The 17,079-nt window shown below is 41.2% G+C and overlaps 1 protein-coding gene across 1 annotated transcript in view; it reads left to right on the top strand.

The window, feature by feature from the left end:
• Positions 1-17,079, top strand: part of LOC106581103 (protein Aster-B) — a 70,642-nt gene that overhangs the window by 3,547 nt on the left and 50,016 nt on the right. The window lies entirely within an intron of this gene.

Here is a 17,079-nt window from a genome sequence, read left to right as displayed (position 1 = left end):
AGTTGAAGCTGCTAAAAACACAGGGAGCTGATCCTCAGTCCCTCATCATTCTTAGGCACGTTTGAGGTACTTTGTCTGGGGTTACCATGGTTACTTACTTTATTGAGGTGACACAGATATACACTACCGGTCAAAAGATTTAGAACACCTACTCATTCAAGTTTTTCTTTATTTTTACTATTTTCTACATTATAGAATAATAGTGAAGACCTCAAAACTATGAAATAACACATATGAAATCATGTAGTAACCAAAAAAGTGTTAAACAAATCTGAATATATTTTATATAGCCACCCTTTGCCTTGATGACAGCTTTGCAAACTCTAAGCATTCTTTCAACCAGCTTCACCTGGAATACTTTTCCAACAGTCTTGAAGGAGTTCCCCACATATGCTGAGCACTTGTTGGCTGCTTTTCCTTCGCTCTGCGGTCCGACTAATCCCAAACGATCTCAATTTCGTTGAGGTCGGGGGATTGTGGAAGACAGGTCATCTGATGCAGCACTCCATCACTCTCCTTCTTGGTAAAATAGCCCTTACACAGCCTGGAGGTGTGTTGGGTCATTGTCCTGTTGAAAAACAAATGATAGTCCCGCTAAGCCCATACCAGATGGGATGGCGTATCGCTGTAGAATGCTGTGGTAGCCATGCTGGTTTAGTGTGCCTTGAATTATAAATAAATCAGACAGTGTCACCAGCAAAGCACCCCCACACCATAACACCACCTCCTACATGCTTTATGGTGGAAAATACACATGCGGAGATCATCCATTCACCCACTCCACGTCTCACAAAGACACGGCGGTTGGAACCAAAAATCTAGATTTGGACCAAAGTACAAATTCCCACCGGTCTAATGTCCATTGCTCATGTTGCTTGGCCCAAGCAAGTCTCTTCTTCTTATTGGTGTCCTTTAGTAGTGGATTCTTTGCAGCAATTTGACCATGAAGGCCTGATTCATGCAGTCTCCTCTGAACAGTTGATGTTGAGATGTGTCTGTTATTTGAACTCTGTGAAGTGTAGTATCTGTGATCTACATCTGTTTCTATTAGTTACTATGCTGTTACTAAGCAGTAATGTATTATGGCAGTGTTATGTTACTACACCTAATAGTAAATGCACATGCGCGCTATTGGGCCGGGGGCTGTTGAGCACGAGAGGTTTTGACTAAACGAAACTAACTGTACTCCCGTCTCCTGCCTGGTCATTTCTCCACAACACAAATATTACATGAAGCATTTATTTTGGCTGCAATTTCTGAGGCTGGTAACTCTAATGAACTTATCCTCTGCAGCAGGGCCAAGGTGTTCACTCTGGACACATGGAAAAAAGAAGCAGCATACATTTCTGAACTCTTAACCAATGGGCCTTTACATCCGTGAATCTGTATCAATAATTGTCACTATTTCTGAGGCTATATGATGTATTGGTCAGTAGATTTACTATGTAATATTAATGAATTGGTTTTTATCTCATGATTTATTTTACATGCTATCAGATTGCCGGTGAGGGGGGGGATCTTTAAAAATCTATCTGTAAATGTATTGTATAAATCCTACAAATTGAAATAATAAAAAGTTTATGTAAATATATATATTCACATTTACTTTTTTCATCTCTTGTTGTGTTACAAAGTGGGATTCAAATGGATTTAATTGTTGACAAAAAATGACAATCTACACAAAATACACTACTGTTAAACCTCTTACATCTAGACGTTCCACTAGCGGAACACCGCTCCAATATCCAATGATAGGGCGTGGCGGAAATACAAACTCCTCGAAAATCCGAAAACTTCAATTTTTCAAACATTGACTATTTTACACCATTTTAAAGACAAGACTCTCCTTTATCTAACCACACTGTCCGATTTCAAAAATGCTTTACAACGAAAGCAAAACATTAGATTATGTCAGGAGAGTACCCAGCCAGAAATAATCAGACACCCATTTTTCAAGCTAGCATATAATGTCACAAAAACCAAAATCACAGCTAAATGCAGCACTAACCTTTGATGATCTTCATCAGATGACACTCCTAGGACATTATGTTATACAATACATGCATGTTTTGTTCAATCAAGTTCATATTTATATCAAAAACCAGCTTTTTACATTAGCATGTGACGTTCAGAACTAGTATTCTCACCGAACACTTCCGGTGAATTTACTAAATTACTCACGATTAACGTTCACAAAAAACATAACAAATATTTTAAGAATTATAGATACAGAACTCCTTTATGCAATCGTGGTGTCCGATTTTAAAATAGCTTTTCGGTGAAAGCACATTTTGCAATATTCTGAGTAGATAGCCCGGCCATCACAGGCTAGCTATTTTGACACCCACCAAGTTTGGTACGCACCAAACTCAGATTTACTATAAGAAAAATTGGATTACCTTTGCTGTTCTTCGTCAGAATGCACTCCCAGGACTTCTACTTCAACAACAAATGTTGGTTTGGTTCCAAATAATCAAAGTTATATCCAAATGGCGGCGTTTTGTTCGTGCGTTCAAGACACTATCCGAAGGGAAACGAAGGGTGACGCGCCGGCGCGTTTCGTGACAAAAAAAATTCTAAATATTCCATTACCGTACTTCGAAGCATGTCAAACGCTGTTTAAAATCAATTTTTATGCGATTTTTTTTTTTGTAAAATAGCGATAATATTCCGACCGGGAGTCGTTGTTTTCATTCAAAGACTGAAAATGTAAAATGGACTCTTCACGTGCACGCGCGCGCCCGTCTCATTGTTCTCAGATCGACCACTATCCAAATGCACTACTGTTTTTCAGCCAGAGACTGCAGTCATCATTCAACATTCTGGCGCCTTCTGTGAGCCTATGGGAGCCTTAGAAAGTGTCACGTTACAGCAGAGATCCTCTGTTTTGGATAGAGATGACAAAGAAGGCCAAGAAATGGTCAGACAGGGTACTTCCTGTACAGAATCTTCTCAGGTTTTGGCCTGCCATTTGAGTTCTGTTATACTCACAGACACCATTCAAACCGTTTTAGAAACTTTGGAGTGTTTTCTATCCAAAGCTACTAATTATATGCATATTCTAGTTTCTGGGCAGGAGTAATAACCAGATTAAATCAGGTACGTTTTTTATCCGGCCGTGAAAACACTGCCCCCTATCCATAACAAGTTAAAGTGGAATAAAAATTCCAACATTTTGCAAAAAAATGTATGTAAAACAAAACACCTTTGGCAGCTGTGAGTCTTTCTTGGTAAGTCTCTAAGAGCTTTGCACACCTGTATAGTACAATCTTTTTTTGGCATATATATATATATATATATATATATATATATATATATATATATATATTTATTATTATTATATTTTTTTTAATTCTTCAAGCTCTGCCAAGTTGATTGTTGATCATCACTAGACAGACATTTTCAAATCTTGCCATAGATTTTAAAACCGATTTTTAAGTCAAATCTGTAACTATGCCACTTATTCTATGTTGTCTTGGTAAGCACCTCCAATCTCCCAAGCTGGCATGGAATACCCATACTAACATACTGTATACTACATATTTAATGAGTATATACTACATACTGTAAGCGAACAGTATAATTTCAGTTGAGCGTACTAGCGCTTCACCTGTCTAACGGAAGTTGATGCCGTTGCTATGCAACCTCTTGCTAGCTTGTTAGCATAACAAATGACTAGCAAGATATTTTACGATTTCAGGTGTGTATATAATTTCAATCTGGAGTGCCAAAGTGCACTCCGAGTGTGCTCTGGGCATTAGTAAATCCAGAGGGTTGTCAGATTGTCCGTAAATTCATAGAGTTTTGCTCTCTGAGTGTTCAGAGCGCATACTGGATGCTCTGGGGTGCGGTTGTAAATTTCAGAGCACTCTTGTCAGAGTGTGCCAGACAACAGATTAACTGATGAATCTACGAACGCTCAACAACACCCGTTGGGCTCCCGAGTGGCGCAGCAGTCTAAGGCACTGCATCTCAGTGCAAGAGGCGTCACTACAGACCCTGGTTTGATCCCGGGCTGTATCACAACCGGCTGGGAGTCCCATAGGGCAGCACACAATTGGCCCAGCATCTTCCGGGTTAGGGGAGGGTTTTGCCGGGATAGGCCATCATTGTAAAATAGGAATTTGTTCTTAACTGACTAGCCTACATAAATAAAAGTTAAATAATAAATAAATATGGCCTGTGTCAGTAAACTTTGGCAAAAAAAGTGTAATTAAATTGTTGCCAGCAGCACAGTTACAGTCACCAACGCTCTGGATGACACGAAAACAGCCTAACCACCTCTGTAAGGGCGAGTAAAATGGTCAGAGTGAGGTGTTCTATCATTTGTATCTGGAAGTAGCTAGCAAGCTAGCCAACATTAGCCAGTTGGCTTGGGTGCTTGACTGCCGTTGTAAGGTCAGAATGCACGGCAGTCAAGCATTTTTGAATGAGCTACTCATTCAAAATCATGTTAAACACTATTATTGCACACAGAATGAGTCCATGCAACTTATGTGACTTGTTAAGCACATTTTTACTCCTGAACTTATTTAGGCGTGCCATATCAAAGGGCTTGAATACTTATGACTCAAGACATTTCAGATTTTCATTTTAATTCATTTGTTAAAATTTATTTTAAACATAATTCCACTTTGGCATGAGGTATTGTGCGTTTTGTGTGCTTTTCTATAGCCGATTTAGGTGTACCTTCATGTCAAATATGGCAACTCAAAATATTGAAACTTTGTTTTGGCATATCTCATGCTATTATACAACACAGGATGGAAACCATGTGTTTGAACATTTCAACCTTACCTCAAAGTGGTGCAGAAGATTGCACTATTCAGATGTAAAACCCCAAATATTGCTATGCCATGTAAAGTATATTTTACACCACTCAGTGCCTGTCCTCAGTGTCTCACCCAGCTCATAAGCATCCAGCTGTAATGACAGACAGTCATGGTTAAGGCAGATAATTGAGAGCATCTTCATGCGTTATTGAGAAGGGTAGTTTCAGAACCACAGGAAGTGCCTTTTGTCTTCCTATGCTGTGCAATAGGGCTCTCAGTTCTGTGGTTATTTACCCTGCACTGAGACCAGAAGACTGGAGCACTAATGCCTTGGTGGTCATGATTCACACAACAATGTCTAGCGATCAATATTTCATTGGTTGTATTGGCCATTTAGTTGGCCAAAGTGTGGCGAGGTCAGTACAGGTGCATCAAAGCTGTGACCGAGAGACAGAAGTTATTTTTCAATCTCAAGGTCATCAGACTGTTAAACAGCCATCACTAACACAGAGAGGCTAACACAGACAGACTTGAAATCATTGTCCACTTTAATAAATTGATCACTAGTCACTTTAATAATGACATTATAATGTTTACATATCTTGCGTTACTCATCTCATATGTATATACTGTATTTTATACCATCTATTGCATCTTGCCTATGCCGCTCTGTCATTGCCAATCAGATTCCTCCCTGATGGTATTCCCATGATGGATCTGCCTGTACTTCTCAGCATTGAGAAGACCATTGATTCTAACCAAATACACAACTCCATTTGCAGAAATGCAGCCCCAAACTTGCAAGGAACCTCCACGATGCTTCACTGTTGCCTGCAGACATGTGCTGCTGTCCAGCCCTTCGGCGAACAAACTGCCTTCTGCTACAGCCAAATAGTCCATCAGTCCAGAGCACCTGCTGCCATTTTTCTGCACCCCAGTTCCTCTGTTTTTGTGCATAGTTGAGTCACTTGGCCTTGTTTCCACGTCGGAGGTATGGCTTTTTGACCGCAAGTCTTCCATGGAGGCCACTTCTGACCAGACTTCTCCGGACAGTAGATGGGTGTACCAGGGTCCCACTGTTTTCTGCCAATTCTGAGCTGATGGCACTGCTGGACATCTTCTGATTGTGAAGGGAAGTGTCTTTCATCTGCTGCAGTAAGTTTCCTTGGCCGACCACTGCGTCTACGGTCCTCAACGTTGCCCGTTTCTTTGTGCTTCAAAAGAGCTTGGACATCTGGAAACCCCTGTCTGCAGGGGCGGAAATCCCGGGGGGGACGGGGGGGACACGACCCCCCCATCCTGGGAAAAATATGATTTGTCCCCCCCAATATATCACTGAAACATAACTATGTAATTTAAATAATATTAATAATACGCAATGAAAGCAATTGTGCTGATTATAGACACTTAATAGCGCGTTTTTAAGTTTCAAAAGATTGCGACCCCCCCCCCCCCAGCCCTTTGCCTCACAATGGTTTGATCCACTGCCAGTTCCTTAGCTTGCTACGTAACTGCCGTGAGGTTCATCCAGTCAATCGCGCACACACACACTAGCTGTATATGCAGAGCTAGCGTGCAAATATTAACTATTAAGCTAGCTTGTACCTATTCCATTTATGTGGCGTCGTCAAAGATGGAATCAGCATGCAGATAATGTAAGTTAGTGCTTCAAAGTCCCTGTGATAAGGTTAGCGATAAACTGAAGTCCAAACTGAACAGAACTACACTCTCTTCTACCATTGTCTTAAATATATTTAATGGTCTCGTTGCAAAAGCTAAATTGTCGCAAGGGAACTTTTATTTATTTATTTATTTTATTTCACCTTTATTTAACCCGGGTAGCAAAGATTATAGCAAACACCACTGAAACTGAATTGGTGCTCGCTAGCTTTGCAAATTCAGCTATTGTTGGAAGCCAGCCAATATGAAACAAACTATTAAAATTACAAAAGGTTGCAGCATATGTTGTGTAATTGGTGAACTCATACAGCTGTCAACTCTTGTCATTTTAATCCGTTTCACATTTGCTAGCTACCTTTTAGATCGAAGCCCATATAGAATGATTGAAGATGATAGAAGCCCATCTCCTACTGTAAATAACCTACACACTGTGTGTGTAGCCAGCCAGGTAGAAAAATAAAAGACGGACATCGGAGTATTTTTCAATACACCAAAACGCATAGTAAGAACCCTAGTAGCCTAATATCTCAAAGACTAGTTGATAAAATGTTCATAAGAAAGAAATGAAATTCTAATGGAAATGTTTCACAATGATGTCATTAGGCAGAGCAGGCAACAGATGGCACACAGACAGCAGAGTTGGGGACAGATATGCAGGGACAGACTGGCAGAGACAGGGAGTCTCAGGTAAGTTTGTTGAGTCTTTGTTTGGCAACATTATGAAAGGTTCTCAATTTTTTGGACTTGTAAAATAGGAACATAATTGGAAAATGCCATGGATACCCCCACTCTCAACTTAAACTGGTGACTGAACTAAGATTTGTTAAAGGCAATGGTATTGCTGTTGTGTAGTTTTGGGTACCGGTAGTTAGGAGTATGGCAAACACCTTATTTCTTTGGTTCCTTTACCATATTACAATGTAGGCTATGTGTTACAGCACTACTTTTGGTGTCCCCCTCAGGAATTGCTCTTGAGAAAATGTAATGTAATTGTCCCCTCCAAAGTGGATATCAGATTTTCGCCCCTGCCTGTCTGCCTTGAAGTTTCTGCCTGCGAGAGATCTTGCTGATGCAGTATAACTACTTTGTGTCTTGTTGCTGTGCTCAGTCTTGGCATGGTGTATGACTTTTGACATTAAACTGTCTTCAGCAACCTCACCTAGTTATCTGAGTTTTGTTGTTCCTCACCCAGTGTTATTCCTCCTACACAGCTGTTTCTGTTTCAGTTAATGATTGTGTTTCAAACTACATATTGAATTGATGATCATTAGCACCTGTTTGGTATAATTGTTTAATCATACAGCTGACTATATGCCTACAAAATCCCTGACTTTGTGCAAGTGTACCTTGAAGAATTGATGCTGTTTTGAATGCGAAGGGTGGTCACAGCAAATATGGATTTGATTTAGATTTTTCTTCTGTTCACTCACTTTGCATTTAGTTAATTGATAAATATAATCTATTAACATGTCTATTTTTGAAAGCATTCTTACTTTACAGCATTTTTTCACACCTGCCAAAAACTTTTGCACAGTTCTGTATGTCTGTAGGAGATACTGTGAGGTCATGACGCAGCTGCACTTCTCCTCCCCATTCCCTCTCTCCCCTCTCTCTCTCTCCGTGCAGTGGAGATAAGTGCTGATGTGCCTATTCACAGAGACGCCGCAAGGCTCCAGTCTAGAGCAGCTTATGCTGCTAATGCATGCCTTGCAGCTCCTACAGCACTGAGAGAGAGAAAGGAGGGGAGAAAGAGAAAGAAAGGAGAGGGAGAAGGAGAAAGATTGATAGAGGAGAGTAGAAGGAAGACCACCCTCATCAGGCAACCACATCTCTGTGAGCCTACCAAGAACCGTCCCACACACACACCATGGCAAGCCAACCAATCAGAGCGTTCGCATCCTTGATCTATCCTCCTTCGTACAACTGCTCATCCACACACAGTTGAGAGCAGCAGCAGCAGCAGCATCCGTGGAGGAGAGGTACTGTAGGAATGTAACGTTACCCATAGAGCACCTGACCTGAGCAGGAAACAACCTCTTTACTGGAGAGTTGTACAGGAAATACAAAGGAAATACTTTAACATTTTTAACAACCATATGGAATTCACTGCAGAAGATGAGAGTCGGATGTTGTGTTTTCAATTTTTACATTGATGGTTATAATGGAAGCAATCAAGTCACTCAACCTTAATTCTTTGGACTTAATTCTTTGGGATGTGGGTTTTAATGTTTCTCAGAAGACCAATCTACTGAGATGTTTCCTGTCTACGTTTAGACATCACTTTTTATGCTGGCATGAGACTTGAGCTGTTTTTTTTTTAGAGCTTGGGTGTGTTGTGTGAGAGGGGACGTGGTGATTGTACGTGTGAAGGCCGGGAGGATGACATAGCAGGCCAGTAGTGTTGTAACAGACTGAGGCTGAGAGAGGGACACAGTGGGACAGAGAGCAGAGCGGGCGAGGCCATGAGAGCCAGGAGAAGGGACAGGATGGTGTCTGTCTGTTCACCATGCACAAAAACAAGGTCAGGTTCTTTGTCTCAATTCTTATCAGGTTTTTACCTATAGTTTATTAAGTCTTGTAAAATTAGTCTATTCTGCTTTTGCTTCTACAGTATTTCCTCTATTAATAGAATGTGGTCTCTTCATATGAGGTTGACATTAGTAAGAACTGTCATCTTATGTGTATAAAAGTGCAGTACACTTTTCTACTTTCCTTTTTCTAAGTGAGTAGTGTGTAAAACTGCTGTGTTAAAGGTCCAACGCAGCCGTTTTTATCTCAATATCAAATCATTTCTGGGTAACAACTTTTCTATTTTTTTTCTGCCTTACTGTGATTATTTTCAATTAAAATGGTCAAAAATAAACAAAAATTGCTTCTTAGCAAAGAGCAATTTCTCAATCAAGAATTTAGCTAGGACTGTTTGGTGGTCTGAGTGGGGAGGGGAAAACTGAAAACTAACTGTTATTGGCGGTTTGGAACTGTCTTTCTTAGTGGTGTATTAAAGAATGTACCGCCTGGTGATGTCATCAGGTAGGCCAAAATTCCATCCCATCAAAACGGGCTAAAATTTCAGGCGGTCTTTTTAAACAGTTCTTATACTTAAAGGGCATTATCATCATGTTCACAATATATAAAACACAGGAAAATCACCTTTTTGACTGCACTGGGCCTTTAAGATGTTTTTTTTCTGCTGATGATGACATTGACTTCTCTAATCTTTTTGTTAAATGCATTTTGTTTCAATATCCAATTAACCTCCTGCAACTGTTTCAACAGCCCCAGTTTCCTTCCCTAAGCACTTCATAACAAACATAATACAGTATGTGGAATTTGATCGATCGTTACAACACTTATCTATGTAACATAATCAGATCAACACTCCTGTTAGCAGACAGTAGCATAAATCACTACAGAACATTAGACAATTATAGATGTTTATAATTGTTTAAGACCTCCAGTGGCGTATAGGGATTTTCCAGGCGGCTTGATGGCCTTCCAAATCTGTACTGGGATCTGTGCTCCCCAGTCGGCTCCATTAGGGGTAATTTGGCTAGATTTATGTTCCCTGTAAAGCTGAGAACCCAGTGCGGCCTGCAGGCACTCCCTGTAACCCCACAGTGATGAATTTTCTACTATCCTTAGGTAACTCTGTCTCTTTTTAATTACGGTGAATGATTGTCACTAATGAGCACATAGAGGGCTATTAGGAGAAGCCCACGTCAGTCTGCCATTACTGCAATGTAATGAGAGGATGAAAGGATTGACCATTTACTGTGAGAGAGGTAGAAGAGTGATTGCCATCTAAATGCTCTATATCAAACACTTCACATTAAAATGGGTCACTTGCTTTAGTTTTCACCTCTTGTAGAATTGATGGAATATGATATGATAATTCTAGAGGTAATGGATTGGTCCAAGTTAACCAGTTTACCAAGAGGTGTTTCTCTGACACCCATAATAATATATGTGTCTTGGTTCTTAGCTAGATTTTTTTTGTTGATTTACCATCACCAACGGTAACAGTTTGATGTCCCCACATCAAGGCCTATTTATTATACACACGAACACACCCAGTCAGACAGTCTATCAGTCACAGTCTCACATGGTTTAAACAGCTCCTGCTACATGCTGGGTGGGCATCTGTCTCACCTGAGATCTCCCTACACAGGTGAGGCTAGTTACCCAGCTAGTCATTCAGTGGTCCCAACTGGTGTATTAATGATATATATGGCTGGTTCTCCATGTCTCTCAGCTCTGTCACCAATAGGGTACTGTACATTTTTTACTAAGGTTTTCCCCTCACTGATCCATCCTTACACATCCATTAGACCATGTGTCTGCAGGCAGGCAGATAGAACTGAGCCTGAGCTGCTGTGATGTGCTGACTAATCATCAGACCTCTGGTGACTGGCTGTAATTCTGTTAAGATCATTAGTGAATCTATCCTGCTGCTTAGGCACTGTAAAACCATATATCTCACCACATCAGAAGCCAAGCTACTGAATGCTAATTGTATTACTTACCGGCACTCATGTACCGGTACATATCCACAGGGTGTACACACAATATGTCATTATGGGCAGAGCCCATCTGTCCAATAGCCAGTTAGGTAATTAAGTTAGATCCCTAATTGTGGAGTAGCAGTGGGCTGGTGATGAAAACACTGCAGGCCCACATGGGTAACTTACCAGGGATACGACAAAACTACAGAGAACTGTCGACTGGCAGATGTGTTCAAAGAGGACATGCCTAAATTAAGTTTCTAAATATCCCTCCACTTTTCATCCCATCACTCTTTTTTTGGGAGGTCCCTCCCAGACTTCATAAATCAAGAGGTGTAATCTGTATCCTATCTGTCCAGACGTGATTGATTTTCCCAAGCTGGCCTAAAGGTTCCATGTATTATTAATTCTGGGGCGGTCCACCTCTAGTCCAGGGGTGGGGAGATATGAAGCACCCAACATCACCCCTCTGAGCCCCTAATTACCCCAGAGGGGCCAGCTCTCTGTGGACGTGGGTCTCTCTCACTCTGCGTACTCGTGGGATGAAAGCCCTGGAGGTCTGGCACTTATCAAAGGATGATCAGAGGGAGCTGTGAGGGTATGGAGGGACAGATCAACCAAAGCAGAGGGTAGAATGTGTCGTCTGTATTGAAGCCACCAATTTAACAATATCTCTCAGGAAAATTGAGCCAAATTATGATTTTTGTCAACAACAAAAAATCTGCTGAATGAATTCACCTCCAAATAACTAGGGGGTTTGATGGAAAATCATCAGCCAGCCAAGCTCAGGGAACCACTTTAATGGGTGCCGGGAAGCCCACTTTCACACATAAGTGAGACAGTGGGAAGTTATGAGTCTGCCTAGTGAGTGGAATCCAGTAATGTAAGGCTCTTATCCTCTGAGGATATGAATTGATAGAACGAACTAAAGGCCACCGAACAAAGTGATTAATGGGAGATGTGGGCGCAGCGCCTCATGTTGAGTCACTGGTGATAGCGATGAATTGGAAGAGAGAGAGAGAGAAAGGCCTGGATGGATGAGCTACCGGCCTCCCACACACATCACTCCATGGCCTTGGGTGATTGTTTTGTCTGTGTTCCCTGTAGTCAGTGGGCACTAGAGAGAGGCAGGGCTTTCCACCATATGGGTCTTAATTTTTCACACATCCCTTGGTAACCCAGTAGCCCTAAATGAGTTAGGTTAGGATAACTCTATTATTTTGATATAAGTAGATATCACAGAGTTGGCTCTATTATTATAATCTGAATGAAGCCTGTCTGTGTCTCTTATGCCATTATCCACACACACTCTTTATAATAATATAGCAGGAACAGAGCACACATCATCCTCAGCCGTTAAAGATCATGCCGCTCCTTTATCATGTTGAGCAAAGCCAGACAGGGACAATGTTCATATCCTCAGGCGTCTGCTAGCTTGGGCCTAAATAATGGGGGATCTGCTGCATTCTATTCCACAGAGGACCAGGTATACAGATACTGACTCACCGCCAGTGGGCTGTAGTGAACTGACAGAAATCTCATTGTGCTCCCACCCCCGCCCAGCGGCATACTGGGAGTTAGGTATCATGGTTATTGGCCTGTGTGCCTCCCCATGTCCCGTTTCCTCAGCCATATTAAAGTCTCACACCTTCTTCTCTACCGATAGGCCAAGCAGAGGAAGTGGAAGAATCTGATATGGAGAACGCAAAGGTAGGATATACTGTATTCACTAAACAGACACAGGTACTGTAGTTTGTTTAAAAACACTCAAATCAAAGCCTTCAATATTGCACCATTCATACTGTACTGCTTATAATGTATATCCTACCCAGATGAAACACTTCACTCAGCTGTAACCATATTCAGGAATACCACAAGAGGGGGCACTCTCCATAGGGTGTGAATGCCCTAACAGCCCCTGGCACTGTGTAGACCCAATGGCTCCAGTCAGTCTTCACATATCACAGTCTCATTAAATACTGTACTAGAGTTGCTGCCACTTGTCCTTATCTGCAAGCCCATGCTCAGTCAGGTCTCTGTCAGCATTGCATTGTACAGGGACAGGCACCGTGGCTTTTGTGTGCTCTCTCCAGCACTGTACTGCCTGCAGTCAACATGGTTAGCTGATCCAGAGGTGGTCCACCACTGTACTGTATTATATGTCCCTAAGGAACAGGACAGCTGTATCCTAAAAATAGATCTAGGCTAGATGTATTTTAACAGATCCAGGCTAGATGTATTTTAACAGAATGCTTTACCAGAGTTACCTTGGTGCATTCGCCCCACTCCAATTGTCCTGGTGGATTTGTCAAATAAGGAAGCACAACTAAATATGTCAAACCATTGGGGTAATAGATCACCTCTGATATTACGCAAGCAGAGCTATGTAATACGTCTTGTTTGTGTCAGTTTTTGATTTCCATCAGAGTACACTGTAACCACCCTCTTGGGGGTACATGACCTGATAATGATGTAATCACAGCTTTCCATCAATTATTTTCATCCTCTGAGGTGGGATTGTAGAAGGATGTTTTCTATCTCTTTGTAGGTTTTTGGAATGGGATGTTTGGGGCTGCAAGGCTGTTTTGTGGAAGGTTTGTTAAATGATGCTGCTTTTTCACAGTGAGTGGCGTGGATCATCTGCTCAGCTCAAAATAACTCAAGTTCCGTCCTTGAATGTCTTTTGGGGTTTTGTGGCATGACAAACAACAGTAAAATGATGAAAATGCCTTTGTGTGTATGTGTGTTTGAATGAAAACAGCAGGCAAGGTCCACATATGGCCTCAAACAGCAGGCAAATTACACCTGACTTTGATAGTGATGCGTCCCATTCATCTCTATTGCAACGGAGTATTCTTTCTGGGGTCTGGAAAAATACCAAATAAACAGTTGAAGTCAGAAGTTTACATACACCTTAGCCAAATAAATTTAAACAAAGTTTTTCACAATTTGTCATTTAATCCTCGTAAAAAATCCCTCTCTTAGGTCAGTTAGGATCACCACTTTATTTTAAGAATGTGAAATGTCAGAATAATAGTAGAGAGAATGATTTATTTCAGCTTTTATTTCTTTCATCACATTCCCAGTGCGTCAGAAGTTTACATACGCTCAATTAGTATTTGGTAGTATTGCCTTTAAATTGTTTAACTTGGGTCAAACCTTTCGGGTTGCCTTGCACCAGCTTCCCACAATAAGATGGGTGAATTTTGGCCCATTCCTCCTGACAGAGCTGGTGTAACTGAGTCAGGTTTGTAGGCCTCCTTGCTCACACACGCTTTTTCAGTTCTGCCCACAAATGTTCTATGGGATTGAGGTCAGGGCTTTGTGATGGCCACTCCAATACCTTGACTTTGTTGTCCTTAAGCCATTTTGCCACAACTTTGGAAGAATGCTTGAGGTCATTGTCCATTTGGAAGACCCATTTGCGACCAAGCTTTAACTTCCTGACTGATGTCTTGAGATGTTGCTTCAATATATCGACATAATTTTCCTACCTCATGATGCCATCTATTTTGTGAAGTGCACCAGTCCCTCCTGCAGCAAAGCACCCCCACAACATGATGCTGCCACCCCCGTGCTTCACGGTTGGGATGGTGTTCTTCGGCTTGCAAGCGTCCCCCTTTTTCCTCCAATCATAACGATGGTCATTATGGCCAAACAGTTATATTTTTGTTTCATCAGACCAGAGAACATTTCTCCAAAAAGTACGATCTTTGTCCCCATGTGCAGTTGCAAACCATAGTCTGGCTTTTTTATGGCGGTTTTGGAGTAGTGACTTCTGCCTTGCTGAGCGGCCTTTCAGATTATGTTGATATAGGACTCGTTTTACTGTGGAAATAGAAGCTTCTGTACCTGTTTCCTCCAGCATCTTCACAAGGTCCTTTGCTGTTGTTCTGGGATTGATTTGCACTTTTCGTACCAAAGTACGTTCATCTCTAGGAGACAGAACGCATCTCCTTCCTGAGTGGTATGACGGCTGCGTGGTCCCATGGTGTTTATACTTGCATACTATTGTTTGTACAGATGAACGTGGTACCTTCAGGCGTTTGGAAATTGCTCCCAAGGATAAACCAGACTTGTCTACAATTTTTTTTCTGAGGTCTTGGCTGATTTCTATTGATTTTCCCATGATGTCAAGCAAAGAGGCACTGAGTTTGAAGGTAGGCCTTGAAATACATCCACAGGTACACCTCCAATTGACTCAAATGATGTCAATTAGCCTATCAGAAGCTTCTAAAGCCATGACATCCTTTTCTGGAATTTTCCAAGCTGTTTAAAGGCACAGTCAACTTAGTGTATGTAAACTTCTGACCCACTGGAATTGTGATACAGTGAATTATAAGTGAAATAATCTGTGTGTAAACAATTGTTGGAAAAATTACTTGTGTCATGCACAAAGTAGATGTCCTCACCGACTTGCCAAAACTATAGTTTGTTAACAAGAAATTTGTGGAGTGGTTGAAAAAACAGTTTTAATGACTCCAACATAAGTGTATGTAAACCTCCAACTTCAACTGTATATATGCACTACCGTTCAAAAGTTTTGGGTCACTTAGAAATGTCCTTGCGTTTGAAAGAAAAGCAAAAATTTTTCTCCATTAAAATATCATCAAATTGATCAGAAATACAGTGTAGACATTGTTAATGTTGTAAATGACTATGACTAATGATTTTTAATGGAATATCTACATAGGCGTACAGAGGCCCATTATCAGCAACCATCACTCCTGTGTTCCAATGGCACGTTGTGTTAGCTAATCCAAGTTTATCATTTTAAAAGGCTAATTGATCATTAGAAAACCCTTTTGCAATTAAGTTAGCACAGCTGAAAACTGTTGTTTTGATTAAAGAAGCAATAAAACTGGCTTTCTTTAGACTAGTTGAGTATCTGTAGCATCAGCATTTGTGGGTTCGATTCCAGGCACAAAATGGCCAGAAACAAAGAAATTTCTTCTGAAACTCGTCAGTCTATTCTTGTTCTGAGAAATGAAGGCTATTCCATGCGAGAAATTGCCAAGAAACTGAAGATATCATACAACACTGTGTACTACTCCCTTCACAGAACAGTGCAAACTGGCTCTAACTAGAATAGAAAGAGGAGTGGGAGGCCCCAGTGCACAACTGAGCAAGAGGACAAGTACATTAGAGTGTCTTGTTTGAGAAATAGACGCCTCACAAATGCTCAACTGGCAGCTTCATTAAATAGTGCCCGCAAAACACCCGTCTCAACGTCAACAGTGAAGTGGCGACTCAGGGATGCTGGCCTTCTAGGCAGAGTTCCTCTGTCCAGTGTCTGTGTTATTTTGCCCATCTTAATCTTTTCTTTTTATTGGCCAGTCTGAGATATGGCTTTTTCTTTGCAACTCTGCCTGGAAGGCCAGCATCCCGAAGTCGCCTCTTCACTGTTGACGCGGGAACTATTTAATGAAGCTGCCAGTTGAGGACTTGTAAGGCGTCTGTTTCTCAAACTATGCAAATAACTTTATAAGGTTGTTTAGCTATGGGGAAGAGGTGTCCTGGGGGGGCAGCCTCGACCTTAATAATACCATCCTCCACCAGGAAATTCAGAGCGTGGTTTGTAAGGACAAAGGTTTGTAAGGACACAGATGGGGTTGCTCGCCTCCAGTGGTTTGCATCTGAACACAGAGCTATAAACAGATAAGAGGCCTGAAGCTGAAGTTGATCTCATCATGCATGCACATGGGCATTCAGTTGTTATGAGAATAGAGGGTGACGGTTACATCATAATGCTGTGACTACACTCAGCAGGCATCTCTGTTGTGTACAGTTTTATCCATTTGGAAAGGACCTAATACACCAATGTGCAATTGACTGTTTAACTTTGTATTAAAGAGTAGGGGGGTGTATTAATAATGTGAGTCTGGTGCTTGTTGTCTTGACCATATTATGAGTTTATGAAATTATGAGTTTTCCAGCTTTATTAGAGGAAAGGCACAATCAAATCAAATAAAATTGTTGGTCACATGCTTCGTAAACAACATGTGTAGACTAACAGTGAAACGCTTATTTACAGGCCCCTCCCAACAATGCAGAGAGAAAAATAGAAAAATATTAACAGGAATAAATACACAATGAGTAACAATAACTTGGTTCATATGTACAGG

This window comes from Salmo salar, chromosome 20 (assembly GCF_965601325.2).
Source record: "Salmo salar chromosome 20, fSalSal1, whole genome shotgun sequence".
NCBI lineage: Eukaryota > Metazoa > Chordata > Actinopteri > Salmoniformes > Salmonidae > Salmo > Salmo salar.
Note: the sequence above shows the minus strand (reverse complement) of the source record. Positions and strands in the feature narration are given on the sequence as shown.